Source organism: Jaculus jaculus, chromosome 16, assembly GCF_020740685.1.
Source record: "Jaculus jaculus isolate mJacJac1 chromosome 16, mJacJac1.mat.Y.cur, whole genome shotgun sequence".
In the NCBI taxonomy this organism is placed as follows: Eukaryota; Metazoa; Chordata; class Mammalia; order Rodentia; family Dipodidae; genus Jaculus; species Jaculus jaculus.
The window spans coordinates 25,943,169-25,952,695 of record NC_059117.1 but is presented as its reverse complement, the minus strand read 5'-3'; positions in this window follow the sequence as shown (position 1 = coordinate 25,952,695).

The window sequence follows — 9,527 nt, the reverse complement described above, 5'->3', positions numbered from 1 at the left end:
TCTGTGTAAGCTGACACCACGTTTCCAGCATCTCTGCCTTGGTATGCTCGCTTATATAAATACCCTGTGGCAGGCAGGAACTGTCACTGTGTGCAGTGACTTGCAAGGATTCCTGACCAACCAGAGAGCTGTAGTAATTGGTGAGAATACGGTTGTAGCATTACCTCTAGGATGATGGCAGTTGTGTTAGCTTTCCATTACTACAACAAAATATCCAAGATGGCCTAGTGGTTAAGGTGCTTGCCTGCGAAGCCTAAGGACCCAGGTTTGACTCAACAGAACCCACAAAAGCCAGACACACAACGTGACGCATGCACACAGGTCACACATGTGCACAAGGTGGCACACGTGTCTGGCATTTAATTATTGTCGCTAGAGGCCCTGGCGTGCTAATTCTCTCTCTCATACAAAATAAAATAAAGGGGCTGGAGAGATGGCTTAGCAATTAAACCCTTGCCTGTGAAGCCTAAAGACCCTAGTTCAAAGCTTGATTCCCCAGGTCCCACGTTAGCCAGATGCACAAGGGGACACGTGCGTCTGGAGTTCGTTTGCAGTGGCTGGAGACCCTGGTGCACCAATTCTCTCTCTGTCACTCTCTCTCTCTGCCTCTGTGTCTCTCTGTCTGTTTCTTTCAAATAAATAAATTAAAATAAACAAAATTAAAATAAATGAATAAAATAAAAAGGCAAGGTTTGGAGAAATAGGGAGGAAGGGGAGGAGGGGTTACTCAACAAGCAAATCAAAGGACAGAGAAGAAAAAAGAAAAGAGAATACAGGGGTAGAAGGGCCTTTGGGGGACAGGTAGAGGGGAAGAAGAGGGAAATTACACAAAACTAATGACAAAATGAATCAGTACCATAGAAATCTTCCTCCTGGATAGTATTCTACAAGATAAAACCCTCAGTGTAGGAATGGGGAGTCCCAGACAGAAGATCCCTATAGAGAGTGAAGAAAACTTAACCCTAAAATCATGGGCTTTGGCTGGTAAATCCCAGGGCCAGAATTGGATTTTCCCCTACAGCGAGCTCTTGGTCACATGAGGTCCCCAAAATAATGCAAGCCATTGCCAAAGCACTTGGTTACCTGTCAGAGTTCAAAGGTAAGACCCTGTTGTTGAAGACACCATAGCCTGCAGTCACAGGACATTGACAGACTACGCTGGAATGGAAAGGGAAACCCGTTTCCTCCTGGCTAGCCCTGATGGGGGTGGGGGGGTCACAGTTCCCAACAGCACGAATAAGGAGGAGACCCTGTAAGTGATGGCACCAATGTGCAGAGCAAGCAAGAAGTACATGCGTGTGCAACAGTGGCACACAGCCTACGCAGGTAACCAACTGTTTACTGCCTGCGTGTGAGGCCAGCTCAGGTGGGGAGAACTCTCATCTGGTACTGGAAACTGACTCAAGTCAGATTCCCATGGATAGGAAACCAGTAGACACCACAGAGAACCCCCACTGCCCTTTGGCTAAGAATAGGTAAATACATCAATAAGTTTCTCAAAAAACTATCTTATTCTGTTTAATTTGAGCTTCTCTTTTTAAAAAATATATATTTCATCTATTTATTTATTTATTTGAAAGCAAGAAAGAGAATGGGTGTGCCAGGGCCTCCAGCCACTGCAAACGAACTCCAGGCACGTGTGCCTCCTTGTGCATCTGGCTTATGTGGGTCCTGGGCAATCGAACCCGGGTCCTTTGGCTTTGTAGGCAAGCACCTTCACCACTAATTAATCTTCTCCAGCCCCTTATTTTAAAAATAATTTTTTTCTTGCTGGGTGTGGTGGAGCACGCCTTTAATCTCAGCACTTGGAAGGCAGAGGTAAGGAGGATCGCCGTGAGTTTGAGGCCACCCTGAGACTCCATAGTGAATTCCAGGTCAGCCTGGACTAGAGTGAGACCCTACCTTGAAAAACAACAACAACAAAACAATTTATTTATTTATTTGAGAGAGAGAGAGAGAGAGAGAGAGATGCTCTTACTTTTGGTCGGAGAACGTTCTATCTTGCCATGGCAGAGAATCCTGGGGAGACCCAGGATGCAGCAATACAGAAAGAGAAAGCCAGTCGCCTAGCATGAGGCAGGTCACCACTCCTCTGCTCGGCCCAGGAGCCACTGCAGAGGAAGTGGCATCACAACTGCCGCTCTCATGCCAGCCTAGTTCCAGGGAGATGGCGACAGACACCGTGGTCACTCAAATCTCACCAAAACAGACATCTAGAGGCTACAGAGAATTCAGTACTGAATCAGATTTCTAACACACCTACCAAGGCTCAGAGAACTTAATGTAAGAAGGGGTGGAAAGATTGGAAGAGCCTCAGGGTGGGTGGGATTAGCCTGAGTGAGGTAAGGTCCCCCACCCCCACAGAGATTGTCTTGGCTTTCACAACCCCACAGTGAACACCAATGACCCTACTGAGAAGAGGTCCCAATGGAAGGGGGGTGGGGAGAGAGGAGATGCAAGTATAATCTTTTTAAAAAAATAGAAAGAAACTTCTATTTAAAAAATAAATTAAGCCGGGCGTGGTGGCGCACGCCTTTAATCCCAGCACTTGGGAGGCAGAGGTAGGAAAATCGCTGTGAGTTCAAGGCCACCCTGAGACTACAGAGTTAATTCCAGGTCAGCCTGGACCAGAGTGAGACCCTACCTCGAAAAACCAAAAAAAAAAAAAAAAGTAAAAAATAAATTAATGGTGAGTCAACCGTCTGTGGCTGCCAGTTACACTGGGATTGTAACAACATTTTTACTTTCTGTACAAAAACAAATAAAATCTTAACATTTAAAAAAATAATAATAAATAAATAAATAATAAACAAATTAAGAGGGCTGGAGAGATGGTTTAGAGGTTGAGGTGCATGCCTGTGAAACCTAAGGACCCAGGTTCAATTCTTACGGTCCCACATAAATCAGATACACATGGTAACATACATCTAAAGTTCATTTGCAGTGGCTAGGGGCTCTGGCACACCCATTCTCTCTCTCTCTCTTTGTCTGTCTGTCTCTAATAACTAAATAAAAATTAAAAATTTAAGTGAATTAATTAAGAGCTGGGTGTTCATTTGGTTTTTGTGAGGTAGGGTCTCACTGTAGCCCAAGCTGACCTGGAATTCACTATGTCATCTCAGGGCAGCCTCAAACTCATGGTGATCCTCCTACCTCTGCCTCCCCAGTGCTGGGATTAAAGGCGTGCACCACCACGCCCGTCACAGGAAAAAAAAAAGGAGCTGGGTGTGGGAGGCAGAGGTAGGAGGATCATTGAGAGTTCAAGGCCACCCTGGACAACACAGTGAATTCTAGGTCAAGCTGAGCTACAGTGAGACCCTGCCTCGAAAAACCAAAAAAAAAAAAAAAAAAAAAAAGCCTAAAATTAAGGGCTGGAGATGGTTGAGGAGTTAAAGCACTTGCCTGCAAAGCCCAAAGACCCAGGTCCACTTCCCCAATGCCCACTTAAGCCAGATGCACAAAGGGGCACAAACATCTGGAGTTCATTTGTGATGGTTAGAAGCCCTAGCATGCCCATTCTCTACCTCTCTCTCTCCCTCTGAAATAAAAATATTAAAAACAATTTAAAATAAATTAATAGGAAAGGTCTATATTAGTCAATAGAGAGGTTTTACTCCATGGTTCCTTGGCCCTTGTGCCTTTGGAGAACATGCTGGAAGGTGTGGCAGCCAGGAAGCAAAGAGGCTGAGTCCCAGTTTCTCAAGGGTGCACCCCAGTGACTAGCCTTCCAAAGCCCCACCACCTAGAGGTCCACCATCTCCTAGTGGTGCCACAGACAAGGTCTTTACCACATGGCATTTGGGAGACAGTTAAGATCTCAACCCTAACACAGGTCAGAGGGCTCCTGGGCCTCCAGGTAGCTACAGAAAGTGACAGAGGGGGAAGATCACGATCCCCCACCAGTGGAGGAGGCAACTTTTCTCAAATGCTTTCTTCTGGTTTGCACATCCTCTCCTCCAAGTGCATCTTTCCCTTGGTCCCCTCACACCTGTGCCAGGGAGCTTGTGCCCTCCAGTGAACACGCAGATGCTGCAGTGAGGAGAGCTGGGATCACAAAGCTGCAGGTGCCGGCTCACAGCATGAACCACCGCCAGCCGCGGTCAGGCCGTGAGCCCAGGAGCCATCTCGATCCTATGTCCCTTGTCAGGATGAAGTACACGATGCAGGCCTGAAATGTTGTGCAAACCTGTATTCAGTTTTATTTACACCTGTTTCCGTAGGACTCTCAATGTACTTCAGGGGGAAAGTTATGTCATTATTAATTTTTTTTTTCCAGGTGTGGTGGCTCAAGACTTTAATTCCAGCTCTTGGGAGGCAGAGGTCGAAGGATCACTGTGAGTTCGAGGCCAACCTGAGACTCCATAGTGAATTCCACGTCAGCCTAGACTAGAGTGAGACCCTACCTCAAAAAAAACAAACAAACAAAAAATCATCTCTGCGTGTGTATGGGCATGTGAGCCTTTGTGTCTGGCTTTAAACAGGTGCTGGAGGATAAAACCTGGCCCAGCAGTCTTGGCCTTTAACTGCTGAGCCTTTTCCCCAGCTCCAGAAATGTTATTTTCTTGGACCTCAAAAATATTTGAGGGCAGGAGAAATGGCTTAGCAGTTAAGTGGCTTGCCTGCAAAGCCAAAGGACCTAGGTTCTATTCCCCAGGACCCACATAAAGCAGTTGTGCAAGGTGGTACATGTGTCTGGAGGCCCTGGTATGCCCATTTTCTCTCTCTCTGAAAAAAAAAGAGGAGCCCGGGATGGTGGCGCACACCTTTAATTCCAGCACTCCAGGCAGAGGTAGGACCCTGCAGAGCCAAGTGCCCCTGCAGGACGCAGCAGTTTGGGTCCTGGAGCATGAGTGAAGCATGGAATCCAATGCAGGCCCATCATTTCATGACAGTCCCCAGCACAGTAGGAAAGGCCCGCAGTGGTGACTCACACACCTATAACCCAGGAAAGGCCTGAAATATGGTCACTCACACCTATAATCCCAACACACTGAAGGTGGGGGGGAGGATCACCAGGAGTTTGAGGGCAGCCTGGGCTTTACAATGTGTTCCAGATCAGCCTGTGACAGAGTGAGATCTTGCCTCAAAAAAAAAAGTAACAAGAAGATTAAAAAACTATTAAGGAACTATCCAAGAAAGAAAAAGAAATGAGGGACTGCTCAAACTCTCTCTCCTCACAAATAAATACACTAAAAAACAAAACAAACAAAACAAAACAAACCATGGGGAGCTAGGCATGGTGGCACACGTCTTTAATCCCAGCACTCGGGAGGCAGAGGTAGGAGGATCGCTGTGAGTTCGAGGCCATCCTGAGACTACATAGTGAATTCAGGTCAGCCTGAGCTAGAGTGAGGTCCTACCTTGAAAAACCAAAAAAAAAAAAAAAAAAAAAGACATGGGGGCTGAGGTGGCTCAGTGGTTAAAGCACTTGCCTGCAATCCCTAATGACCCAAGTTTGATTCCCCAGTACCCACATAAAGCCACACACAGTACCCAAACAGAGTGGCACATGCTTCTGGAGTTTCATTTGCAGTGGTTGGAGGCCCTGGAACATCCACTCTGTCTCTATTTTATCTCTCTTTCTGCTTGCAAATACATAAATTAAAAAACAATACATGGGCTGGAGAGATGGCTTAGCAGTTAAGTGCTTGCCAGTGAAGTCTAAGGACCCCGGTTCAAGGCTCGATTCCCCAGGACCCACGTTAGCCAGATGCACAAGGGGGCGCACGCGTCTGGAGTTCGTTTGCAGTGGCTGGAGGCCCTGGCGCACCCATTCTCTCTCTATCTGCCTCTTTCTCTCTCTGTCACTCTCAAGTAAATAAATAAAAAAATGAACAAAAAAAAAATAAAAAAACAAAAAAACAATACATGGTGTAAGGCATGCAACTTGGGGAAAACAAGTCCCCAGGATAACAGTGATGTTCCAAGAAAACAGCTGCACCCTTGGGAGAGAAAAATTGCACTAACTAAAAGAGAAATGAGTTTACCAATGTACTCTGGTCTCGTTGGGATAATGACACTATCACTAACTTTAAGAACAGTACTTGGGCTGGAGAGATGGCTTAGCAGTGAAGGCGCTTGCCTGTGAAGCCTCGGAACTCTGATTCAGGTCCCCAGGACCCACGTAAGCCAGATGCACAAGGTGGCACACACATCTGGAGTTCATTTGCAGTGGCTGGAGGCCCTGGCATGCCCATTCTTGATCTGTCTCTTTCTCTCCCCAATAAATATTAAGAAAAAAACAAAACAGTACTCATTGAGGAGTGAACAGACATCACTTTAAGGCAGATAATAATATTGATTTAACCCCCACCCCACACTCCAAATATGCTGGAAGAAAAAAATCTTCAGAACTAAAAAATGTCTGAACATAAACTTAGAAACAGCTGTTGCAGTTGGTACAAATTGAGAAACAGAAAACCAAGGTGCTAGAAAAACTGAAGGCTGTATCTCCTGGAACGGGCCTGAGGGGTGACGGGAAGGGATGGAGCAGCAGGCTGGTCTCCTCACAAGCCTCGACAGTCAACTGCCTTTACCTCACCTTAGTAAAACTTCATTTACAAAATGTCTGATGGAAAGGGGGAGGGGAAGCCAGGCGTGGTGGCGCACATCTTTAATCCCAGCACTCGGGAGGCAGGGGTAGGAGGATCGCCCCTGAGTTCGAGGCCACCCTGAGATGACAGTGAATTCCAGGTCAGCCTGAGATAGAGCGAAACTCTACCTCAAAAAAAAAAAAAAAAAAGGGCTGGAGAGATGGCTTAGCGGTTAAGCGCTTGCCTGTGAAGCCTAAGGACCCCGGTTCGAGGCTCGGTTCCCCAGGTCCCACGTTAGCCAGATGCACAAGGGGGCGCACGCGTCTGGAGTTCGTTTGCAGTGGCTGGAAGCCCTGGCGCGCCCATTCTCTCTCTCTCCCTCTATCTGTCTTTCTCTCTGTGTCTGTCGCTTTCAAATAAATTTAAAAAAAAATAAAATAAAAATAAAATTAAGAAAAAGAGAGAAAGAGAGGGAGGGAGGGAGGGGATATTACAAAGAGTGGAGTTGTTAAGGGGAAAGTGGGGGAGGGAATTATTATGGCTTATTGTCTATAATTATGGAAGCTGTCAATAAAGTAATCAATGACCCAGGTTCAATTCCTCAGTACCCATTTGTGGTGGTTTGATTCAGGTGTCCCCCATAAACTTAGATGTTCTGAATGCTAGGTTCCCAGCTGATGGACATTTGGGAATTAATGCCTCCTGGAGGGAGTGTATTGTTGGGGGTGGGCTTATGGGCTTTATAGCCAGTTTCCCCTTGCCAGTGTTTGGCACACCCTTCTGTTGCTGTGGTCCATCTTACGTTGGCCAGGGGGTGATGTCCACCCTCTGCTCATGCCATCGTTTTCCCCTGCCATCGTGAAGCTTCCCCTCGAACCTGTAAGCCAAAATAAACCTCTTTTTCCCAGAAGCTACTCTTGGTTGAGTGATTTCTACCAGCAATGCGAACCGGACTGCAACAGTAAAGTGGTACCGAGGAGTGGGGTTGCTGCTAGACACCTGACTATGTGGCTTCAGCCTTTTGTAGCTGATTTTCAAGAGGAATGTGGAAGGAGTTGAAACCTTGGCCTAAGAGATGCCTTGCAGTGCTGTAAGTACAGCCTGATGGACTAATCTGGTCAGAGCTGAAAGACCTGAAGGCAGTAAGAACTATGGACTGTGAGGTTTGGCTTATGAGGGTGAGAAAGAGCTTTGCTTGGACTGGGCTAGCAGTTTGTGTGAGAAGCTTGCTCTTGTGCCCATGTCCTAAGAAGTTGTGCAGGGTTGCTTTGCATAGAAATGAACTGGTGTGAGCAGAGGGATATGGCACAGAAAGAAAAATCTTTGGGTGAACTGCTGCCCGTTCAGCTGCAACTGAGAGATTACAACCTTTGAGACTGGGCTAGCTGACCTGTGCTGGGGCAACAGAAAGAATGTCGACTCTTTTGAAGGGGCCTCAGTGCTCAAGGAGTATCCTGTTCTTCAAAGTCAGCTTTATTCCCCCCTGGATTAACAAACTGGAACCCTACCTGGTATCATGGAGTATAAGAAATGCTGGAAAGAGGGTCATTGAGTTTGCAACATGGTCTTGTGTTTTGGAAACGGCCATGGGCAGTGTGAAGCGGGTTTGCTGGTTGCCTGCATAGAGACCCCATGGGGCCATGAGGATGAACCGTGGCTTGCAGTGGAGACCCAGTGGAGATGCCGGGACCATGAGATGGCTGCCGAGGTGCTGCCGGCCCGGATGAAGTTTTCCAGGACTGTGAGTAGCCTAGCTGGAGGGGCGGAATTGGAATGCCAGAGACTTGTTGCTGGTTAGAATTATCGGACCTGAAGATTTGTCACTGGCTAGAGTTGTTGGGCTTGAAGCTACAGAGTTTGATGTTTGCCCTGGTTGTTTTAAATCTTGTAATGGTTGAATGTTTTTTTGCTATGCCCAATGCCATCTATTGCAGTGTGAATATTTATTCTGTGCCATTATGGGTTTTTTGAGGTTATTTTTTGGTATTATGGCTCAGTTAAAAGATCTTGAACTATGGAGATGTATGAACATCATTGAGATTGATAAAAACTATGGGGACTTTAAAAGTCAGACTGAATGCATTGTATTTTACATCATGTATGGATATCAGTTTATGGGGGCCAGGGGCGGAATGTGGTGGTTTGAGTCAGGTGTCCCCCATAAACTTAGGTGTTCTGAATGCTAGCTCCCCAGCTGATGGATATTTGGGAATTAATGCCTCCTGGAAGGAGTGTATTGTTGGGGGCGTGCTTATGGGCTTTAAAGCCAGTTTCTCCTTGCCAGTGTTTGGCACACTCTCCTGATGCTGTGGTCCATCTTATGTTGGCCAGGGGGTGATGTCCACCTTCTGCTCATGCCATCGTTTTCCCCTGCCATCGTGAAGATTCCCCTCGAGCCTGTAAGCCAAAATAAATCTCTTTCCCAGAAGCTACTCTTGGTTGGGTGATTTCTAACAGCAATGCGAACTGGACTGCATCACCATTTAAAGCCAGATGAACAGTGGCACATGCATCTGGACTTCATTTGCCGTATTGGAGGCCCTGGCGCACCCATCCTCTGTTTGCAAATAACTGAAAAAATAAAGGGCTTACTACTATTTTTTTTTTTTTTTTTTAATTTTGGGGGTTGTAGAGTCTCGCTCTAGTCCAGGCTAACCTGAAATTTACTATGTAGTCTCAGGGTTGCCCTTGAACTACCACCTCTGCCTGTGCTGGGATTAAAGGCGTGGGCCACCACTCCCGGCTTTTAAAAATATAAAAAGAATTTGGGGAGATGGTTCAGTGGTTAAAGGTGACTGATTGCAAAAGCTACCAGCCCAGGTTACATGCCCCAGAAACCCATGCAAAGCTGGGTGGGTGTGCATTCATTAACAGTGGGCAAGAGACCCTGGCATGTGAATGCACACAGACAAGTATTTTTTAAATGTAAACACAAAATTGAAATTTTAGGGGAAAACACTGTCCGTGATTCTGGCCTACTTGTAATCTAAGGTG